Genomic DNA, 9,989 nt, shown 5'->3' with positions numbered 1-9,989 from the left:
ACGATTCTGAGACAGAGACACAAATAAAAGATTCACATTGGAGCTAATGCGATTCTGGGACAGTTTGTACCAGATTGTACAGAGAGATACGACTTATCAACACTGGGCAGTACACAATCCTAATATGGCTGGCTTCCCATAGAACACATTGCACAAACAAAGCAAACTTTGGTCAGTGTTCATGTGGGACTTTATGTTGCTGTCAGGATCTCCGATCCCCCGGAGTCGGTTGATGAGAAGAATCCAGCACGTTGATCAATTAAAGTCAAAAAGTTAACATTTATTTAGAAGAGAAAAAGATTACATGAGCAATTCTCCGCAGATATCTGGCTCCAACTAGTGCTTGCAAGCAGGAGGTCAAACACACCAGCACGTATTCCAGCGTTCTGTGTAATGGCGTCTCCGAGCAGTAAAAACGCTGAGTTTTTATACACTTGAAGACAGTTCTTAGTGCCAGTTACGAAAAGCCACAAATCAAGTTGAGATAAGAACTCAGGTGAAGCTAACACACAACGCTCCTCTGATCGAAGGTCTGTGAGAACAAGTTAACCCCCTTCCCCAAACACAGCTGCAAACCCTAAATCTTTCTATCTCTACATCTCAGGGTCAACCACTGAGACCTGGCTTTTAGCACAAGACAATTGTTTACAGAATGTTTTTTACCACTACATGCATCTCACATTGCCCAATCACGTAAAGGAAACCTTTTCCACAACCAATAAGGAAAAAACAGTCCTGAAATTAAGAAATACACTAACAGACATGTGTATTGTCAGTACTCCCAAAGGTTAAAGTGAATGGGCTTATAAGAACGGGAATTTGACAATCCAATATTTCCTTGGATCAATTGGTGTCTGTCAAATTATTATCCATCAGGTCCATCTTTATTGAGAAGGCTACTGGGGTGAAAGAGTGGCGCAATGATCAAAACATCTGGATGTAGATGCCTCTGCAGTGTGTGTGTGTGTGTGTGTGTGTGTGTGTGTGTGAAGGCATTATGATACAGGTAATTGCAGTTGAAGCCATGCATGATGATGGCATGGTCAGAATGTGGGAAGAAGCTGGAAGAGGAAAACAGAGATGCAGAGCCAAGCGAATGCCAGGGACATTAGCAAGGGCCAAACGAGTTCTACTCCTCAAAAACACTGCAGTGAGACGGAGAAGAGGGGGGGAAGAATGAAGGGAATGGAAAAAAAGAAGCAAAGACAAGAGGGGGTTTCAATACAGAAGAAAGCTTGGCAACCCTCTGCAAACTTCAGTGAGCAAGGGTCTTTCTTTTTCATGTCCATACCCCCTTAGATATGCACAAAATATTCAGCTCAACATGAAGACGAATTGCACAATGAGAAACACATACAAACAGAAAATATAATTGACTCCACACTGAATTTGTCTTTGTACTCATACATGCATTAATATTTTACAGTGAGAAACAATAACTCTATTTTACATCTGCCTTAAACACACACATTTATACACTGCTATCAAACACCGCAGCTCAATTTAGTTGTCACGAAAGGCACTGGGATTCATGCATTATCTTCACATAGGCATTCGAAACAAATGGTATCAGTAAGAGCGTGGAATAAAGTGAATTCAGCTTTCTTTGTCATCAACACAGAATATAAATCACGAGTGTTAGCCTAATTGATTCCATTACATTCCCACCTGCTTGCAGACTCTTTCCTCCATCCGTGTATTGTTTATCTTCATTTTGGGCGAGATGGATGAAAGAGGTTGTTATTGGATGTGAAGACCGCTGAATTCTATCCTTTTTAGCGAGCGCATTAATCGCCAATTAGATGTGACACAGAACTACGATAGCATATTTATTTGCTGTATTATAACTCACAGTGAAACAAACTCTTTGATACAGAAGTTTACTTGTTGCGGAGATAAGAAATTGATATATTTCTCAGTTGTTTTTAATAGCAAATAGACCGATTCACGCTTGAAGGTAATTTATGTGCGCCTTGATATTACTGGCCGTAAGTGAGCAAGTTCACTAACTCTTAATTGGGAAATAAATCACCCTGTTGCCATAGTAACAAACACTTAAAAGTGGTAATGGCAAAATGAGAGCGCACAGATAGTATCTCAGCACATTAGGCTGGTGTACGTGCACGTGTGTCCACTCGCGCATGCGTTTTCGGCCTCTGCAGCTCATTACTAGAGAGCCTTGTTAAGATAGCTGCTGCTATGTACTGTACACGGCATGCCGTTTCATCCCATTAGGTCTCGTCTGGTCCGTATTGCTCTTACAGAAGGAGCTGCGGGCCTGCTCGTTCAAAACATTGGCAAATGTTGAAATAACAATGTAGTTAATCACATATAGTGAACCAAGAACAAAAAATCACATCATTAGGTTTCACGGTCTACAAATAATTTCTTCCACTTTATCATTATTTACCCCTTTTCACCATCTACTTTTTCCCACAAATCTTTATGTTTCATTAGTTTCTCCTCCCCTTATGTTCTTCTCCCGGGCTCCGTCCCCTTCAGCTCATGAAATGGATGGAAGCAGAAAGGGCATTAGCATAGATGAATGGGTAGACTGCCAAACACAATCTGGCCCACTTCAGTAGACAATTTAATATGGACTCGCCCACAGTGCGGTTACCCAGCTAGGACGTTGCCCTAAATCTCACTTTAAATTGCTATGATGGATACAAATGTGGCACACCAAGAGGAGTGTGCGAGTGTCTGTTGGTGCTGCTACGTGCGCATCCCTGCGTTTGAGTCGGCATGATGGATACAACAGACAATCAACAGACGGCTGAGCTTTGAGAGGCAGGAGTGATAATTATAGTATTTATCTGGGTTAGGTTCGGTGTCGTGGCTGCCTGTGTTGCATTATGAACAGATAAAAGGCTGAAGTTACTTTCAATGCTTTCCATCAATTCAACACCTGTGACTCACTTTTAATAGTGAACAGACCATGCATGAAAGAGATGAAGTCTATAATTAAAGGGAAAATATTCAAATGCGGAGCTGTTACGGCATGTTATTGAAGGATTTAATTTCACTAGAATAAAGATCCATGAGGGAATAGTTTAAACTAAGAGGAATTCAACTTATTCTGCTTTAAAAATATATCCCAACATTGACAAGTTATAATTTACGCCTCTGACACATTTTTGTCTGCATGCACACTTAAATTGACCTTGGAAAATGTGTTTTTGTTTATTTTGATCGTATTCTTGCAATTTACATGCATGGCCGCACCAGATTCTTTGTCACACGGAATCATCCAAGCTGTCCTTGATAATTGTTTGGAGGAGAGCAGACACTGCATGAGCTACATGTCTGTCACCGACCATCAGGGGCTAACTTCAATCAATCACATGAACGGAGCCAGTTGGTAAATCAAACTCCTGCTGAAATCAGTCAGGAGAAGAGAAGAGAAGAAATGTTCTCAGTTCTGGTGGAACTACGCTAATCTTTTCAGCAGTCACCGTTCTTTCTAAACAAACAGTGGCCGCTCTACTTCACTTCCCCAAAAGCGCCTCATGTAACCATCATTGGTTTGGACAAAAATGCATTAGTAAAGGCTAGTGGGATGCTCATGTGACCGTCTCATCCCATGATCCCGAGGTTCTCGAGTGACCTTGGGCTATCTATCGGCTGTGCAAGGTGAGCCTCGACATTCCCCAGGGATAATACTGCGTCTCAGCTCTTAAATATTTTGGAAGGGCTACTCAAGGACCATCATGCGGTCCTACCCATCCACTAATGGTGGTGTTAAGCACGTAGGATTTAGTATGGACAGAAATCAATACAACTCAAAGAAATAACATGAGTAGCTTATTTTGATCATTAGGTTTTAGGAAGTTATGGTATTAGTTCAGCATATTTCTGTTTAATTTACTAAAAAGAAACATTTAACAATGGTTTACAAGAAGACGCGTTAAAAACATTAAGCTGAGCCAAAAACGTATCATTTCTATCATCCAAAGTTGTACAGTAAGCTTCAGCATCCAATATTTATTTGTCACTTGTGGAATTTACTGGCTGACATTATAACTTTCCTCAAAGTAGAAGAATGGCTTTCTGGAGAATTTGTATCCATATCCAGTGCATGCTGAGATGTGAACGTTCCCATGGAGAGAATTATCCATAAATTATCCAAAATAAAACGTAAATACTATTGCCTTGACAGCTGCTAATAATGCAACACCTTGCAAACTACCCTGGTGCTAATAAGGTTTGGGAATAAAAAAGGTATTGGTTTAATCAGCTGCAAAAAAAAGAAAAAGGCACGGCTAAGTGGCTTTGGTCTGAAAAACCACTGCCATCCTGTCCTCTAAGAGCATCGAGATAAGGGACAAATCAATGGTTGGAAAGTCACTGGATGATCAGTGCACAGCCATTTATCTCCGCTGACTCAATTAATTCTATTGCTCTCACTCAGCAGGTCAATCAGTGCAACTGAAGAAAGTGTGTTTCTAAGTGAAGTGCTGAGATGCCCCAATTGCCTCTTATTACTGAAAAATACCATTCATTTCAATAATCACCATCCATTACTCAGATGCTCCGATGCACTTTGACTTACAATAGTAATTACCCGAGCAGTGGCGCATTAAGGTAGACAATGGTGTCCCGTGGGACTACGGGACAAACAAGGTTGGCTTTTGTTACATTGGATTCATTTTATATTCTTAGTTTTGGTTTAACATTGCAATTATGGGAGCACACTGAAGAACTACGTGAGATACTTAAATCCTGTTGTCATCACCTATTCGAGCTGCGTTTTCCTGTAAACTCTCTCTCTCTCTCTCTAAGAGAAGCAACGCCACTGCGGAGAATAACCTGCCAGATTTTCCTGAAATTTGTTGCAGAAGTCCGACCAACCCAGAATTTTTTGACATGATGCGGACCGACCATACTTCTATTTGACATGGCCTGAGCACAACGCTGTTTGTCAGACCAGGTTTTGTGCTCTTTTGTGAGTAAGCCTTAGTCCCAAGTTAATAACCACAGTAGTTATTTTAAAGCCAGCGGTTAACATGGTCCTGTCAACAATTCTTTTAATATTAAAACTATTAATAATGCAATTCTTCACTTCATCTTGCCTTCAAACGTTTAGAGAAGAATGAGAAAGAGGCAAAATCCACACTATGTATTTACATTTACTCCGTTCAAGGTGTGGCTTGCAATTCTGAAAAACAATGCCTAAGTAAGTACATTTCTATGTTTATTGGGGGCTTTTTGTAGGATATTTCAGCGTACAAGTACAATAATATAATGCAATACTTCATATCTAACCGCTTCACATCCAACCATCAACATGAATAAACAGCTGTTTGGGGGCCCTTTTAGTTGGGACCTTCCAGCAAGGTCTGACACTCTGTATTTTACCGTTGTCTCTGAGCGTGAGTAGAGGTGACTGAGGTGTGTGTGCTGAGGGCCACAGGAGGCGCATTGTCCAGGGTCAAGTTGATTGTGTGCACAGGCCGAGCATTCAGCCTGCTCTGATCATGTTTCCACAACCATTAGATATTCTAGAAAAAATTGAAAAAAAAAGAGAACAAGGTTATTCTTGAAAAAACAAGAAATGGGAATTGGAAAATAAAACAATGGAGGCTCTCCAACATCGTAGGAAGTAGAGTCCCAGTACCAGGGACTGCGATGCATCGCCTGTCTAAGCTATGGATTTAAAGCTGGAGAATAAAAGGCTTTCTCGCCTCTATATAAATGCTGCTCAGTTAGTTAGTTTTGGGGGTTAAACGGGGTTGTTGAGATGGATGGTCGCACACACTAGAAAGTATAGGCTGTATTCAATCTAATAACTTTTATCATGTTGATTGTCCTTTTTACTTCCACTGTCGACCTCATGCGGAAATGTACATTCTGGTTATTATTGCTTCGCAGCCTGTAGTTGGTAAACCAAGAAGAGCCAAAGACGTGTTGGGTAAGTAGAAGGTCATAATGTGGAGGGTTAAAATTCAGCCTGAGATTTACAGCTTTGAAAGGATTATTAGGAACATTTCATCACATTAAATCAGTGCCTCCTGGAGGGCTGGCATCTTTGAAAAAAAATATGTGATCAGAATTTGATTGCAGTACAAGCAAAGTAAAGCGAGATAAGTATACAAAGAGGTGGTAGAGAATGAGATAAAGTACGAGGAAATCAAACTGCACAGAAGGAAGGAGATATGAGGATAAAGGAAAAATACTCGTGCAGGAGAGACACATAGAGAGAAATGTGTCTCTCCTGCACCTGAATGTTGTGTGTAAGATGTGTAAGATGCAGAATGTAAATGCTGGAAGGCTAAACGAGGATTCTACTAGGATTACACAGAAAATGAGAGTTTTACAAAAGAAAACTCAAACTGTTGGAAAATAGGCCGTTAGAGATGTCTTATTTCATTCTATTCTCATTTCTCATCATTGAAAATGTTTGCCGGCTGCAACCAGTCAGACTGCTGATCAGGAGCAGCTTGGTGATGAGTGGAGGAGATAATACGTCTCCAATTTCACAGATAACACCCAACTTGAATATCTTTTATTTTATACTTCATGTTCCGTATCTCCTTCTCCAACTATTGTTTCCCAACTCCTTCCCCTTTTTCCTTCCCCCCTCTCTCTCTCTTCTTCCCATTTCTGTATTCTCTCTTCTTATCATGCCGATACAGTTTCCATCTAGCTGCCAGTCAACTCGGATGCCTGCAGACGCTGATAATGTTCTGACATCTTACAGCAATTAACTAAAGCTATGTGTCTCCCCTCAGAAGACAACATTTTTTTGGTCTGCATTTTGCCTCCTGCCCTTTTTCCTCTCGCCCTGAACCGCCGTGTGAATATTTAATGCGTGGCATCCAAATTTTGAACCCACCATCACAGGAACAGGATAAGATGTCATCAGTGATGGGCTCTGTGTTGTGTGTCTCAGCGTCTCCGTTGAGAGTTAGACTTGGACTATGGCTAATCACGATTAAAACAAGTAAATGCACGCCTTTCATTTGGTTAGCAACTGTGCAAGAACGGTGTGATTGAGAGAATGAGGATAAACTGTCACAGCTGCTCTGGTCCTTTCCAATATTACATGGATAACGTGTCCGCCACTGGTAATAGCTTATTTGCTGCTCTAAATGAAAACACAATCAACTAATAGGAGTACAGGGAGAGAGGCGGGATCAAACAGCGTTTATGAGAAAATGAAAAGTGATTGGATGTTAAAATTGAATTAGCAAAAAGCAGTCTGGTGTCAGACTCTATGAAGGTGACTGACTGGACAAGTGAGCGGCCGACTCTCCGTGGACCAACCCCCAGCCAAAACCTGTCCGTCAAATTAGTCCGATAGGAAGCCCCCTCCCAACAGATAGGCTGGGCAAGAACTTTGCCAGCTATTAATCACGCTATAATTTGAATGGCCTTAGACGCCCTTTTCTGCTATTCATGGGAATAAAGTCATCTGTTCATTGGAATGACTTTACCTTTGTCCTAAAAGTTTAAATATAACGTAAGATAAGCATGTTGTAAAGGGGAAATATTATGCTCATTTCCTGCTTATTATGTTCAGTGTTTTTATGACAATGAGTTGAGATGGGTTCATGTAAAAACAAAAGCATCTAGTTTTGCATGTATTTTCACACTCTGTCAGAAATGCACCGTCTAACTCGCCACAATCCCAATATGGCCCCTAAGGCTTTAACCCTCAGGGACTTACTGACGTCCCCTGGTAAATGGTTGACTGAGAGAGTGTGTAACTTTGCTGTAACATATCACGTCACCATGACAACAGTAAGAATATGATATAAAATGGTGGGTATTTATTTTCTACTTTTTTCTCCGTGATGTGAACGTCTTTCAGGCTTTCTCTATCCAAGATAAAAGGTATTTTCAAATAATGTTTTCATATTCTTTGTCAAAATAACTACAAAGGCAAAATGAAATATTTTATGAGTAAAAGAGTAAATATAATCTGATTTCACGTGTTTTTTTTTGTTCCATCTTTAAACCTTGTTGATCCTCTTTATGTGTAAAACGAATATATCCGGCAGAACATACGGGGGGGATCGTCCACTTTCTTTACCTTTCTTCTAAGTCTTTTACGGCTTCCTCCGGTTATCCCGCGTTTAACGTCCTATTGCAATGCCTTGTGGGTAATTTCCTTTGGAAAAGTCTGCATCCAATGCCGACTTAGGTATAGAGTTAATAAATGGCCCAAAATGTCTGCGCTCAAACCCTCGACAATTTGACAGTGGGAAAGTCCTAAACCTTCACGGAGTTACGGGCAGTGCCTTAAAGTCTGTGGGGTCTGTAAGGGAGGACATCGGCCCTCCCGTCTCTTTAAGTGCCCTTCCCGAAAAAGCTCAGTTTGCTCTGATGGGTTTTCAAAAAGAACATGGTGCACTTTTGCAAAAGTAGTTCTCAAATGAAGGTGAAGATACTCAGATGGGGGGCAGTACTATTTTAATGGGCTTGGATGTGACATAGCAAGAGGGGGCAAATCTGAATGGGTTGTTGAATCATATATTGAATGAAATCGGCAGCCAACAGAAAAACGACTGGGTTTTCGTCTTTTAGATTTATTTTTTCGTCTTATCCGTCCAGCTTTACCACTAAGCCTCGTCTGTCCCTTCACCGTAAGCACGATGTCTCATCAGTATGATAGTGAGTAAGTGCATCTCTCTGTCATTGTACATATTTCCATTTCACACCTTCTGCCATCATTAAAGTCCTCGTTTTGTCTCGTAGGCCATAAGGGACAAAGTGATCACTGACAGCCAGATGGAATTGCCCTGCATGGAAAAATAAAGAGCATTCAAATCCTCTCTCAGCCCGCCACACCACTTTACTGTTCGCCTTCCTCTGAACTCTGCTCTATTCCTCTATCACTTTCAATTCTACAATTCTCTTCGGACATCTTGGTGTTTCTCCCAAAAAGTGGCTTACATTGAGAAACTCTCTTCGCTTGCTGCCCTTTTGTTCCTTTCTTTTCCTCCTTCCTGTCTCCTGTCCCCTTTGGCGTAATTACTGTGGTGGATACAGTTAGGTAGGGAGGAGGAGGAGGAGGTGAAGAAGAATAAAGGAGGCAGGAGAAGAAGAGGAAATACATATGAGCGGTGGAAAAGAGGAATGAGGGGAGTAAGCAAAGGGGGAATCTAATCTTACTCTGGGAAGTATGGTAATATATCATATGCCACAGCTAATAAAATGTCACGATACCATGGCTTTAGACAGGAAAGAAAGGTGAACTGGTACTTCATATAAATGTACTTCAAAATGCACAGGTGGATGAGATAAACACTGCACACACACACACACACACACACTTTGTGAGTGTGTATGGTATGTGTGTATGGTATGAATACAGAGCACGGAGCAGGAGTGCATGCTTTTATAGTACACCCAAAAAAGCATGCAGGCTTGTAAAAAAATATGACCTCATGAAACAAAGAAATGCTAAAGGACTATTCAACATATTCAAAAACATGCATGCCAAAGAATATGCAAGTGCATATAGGGAGCAACACAAAATGGGACATTTTTGAACACACATTTGCATGAACCCGCACATACACGACATGCACACTAAGTCACATGCACCCTTTGATGATAGCTGTAATCATATGTATTGGAAAAATTGATTTTTTTTCTCGTTTTCTGGGCATCATCCGTCTCTCCTCTATAGCTTTTCTAGTTGCTTGTTTTTTCTTCTTCTTTTTCCTGCTCCCTGTTGTCTCTTTCTGCTCCTCTTTCCCGTTCTTTCTTCTCTCCTCCCTGATATGCATATCCACCCTTCATTCTCAACCTCCTATCTCACCCTCACCCTCCACCTCCTCTCCTCCCTGTGGTCGGCTCATCCCTCTCTCCTACTCCTTCTTTTGCCCCAAGGATATCTTCCCTCCTACACGGCTTCGCCTCATTCCTCTCTCTCTCCATGTATTTATATCAATGAGCAAAAGTCATCCTTTTATCTTCCTCCAGATGAACAGACTGGCTTTGGAAGAGGACAGAAGAAGAGAGAAGAGGAACACAGTTTC

The sequence above is a fragment of the Gasterosteus aculeatus genome, chromosome 9 (genome assembly GCF_964276395.1).
Source record: "Gasterosteus aculeatus chromosome 9, fGasAcu3.hap1.1, whole genome shotgun sequence".
Classification (NCBI taxonomy): domain Eukaryota; kingdom Metazoa; phylum Chordata; class Actinopteri; order Perciformes; family Gasterosteidae; genus Gasterosteus; species Gasterosteus aculeatus.
This window is presented reverse-complemented; position numbering follows the sequence as displayed.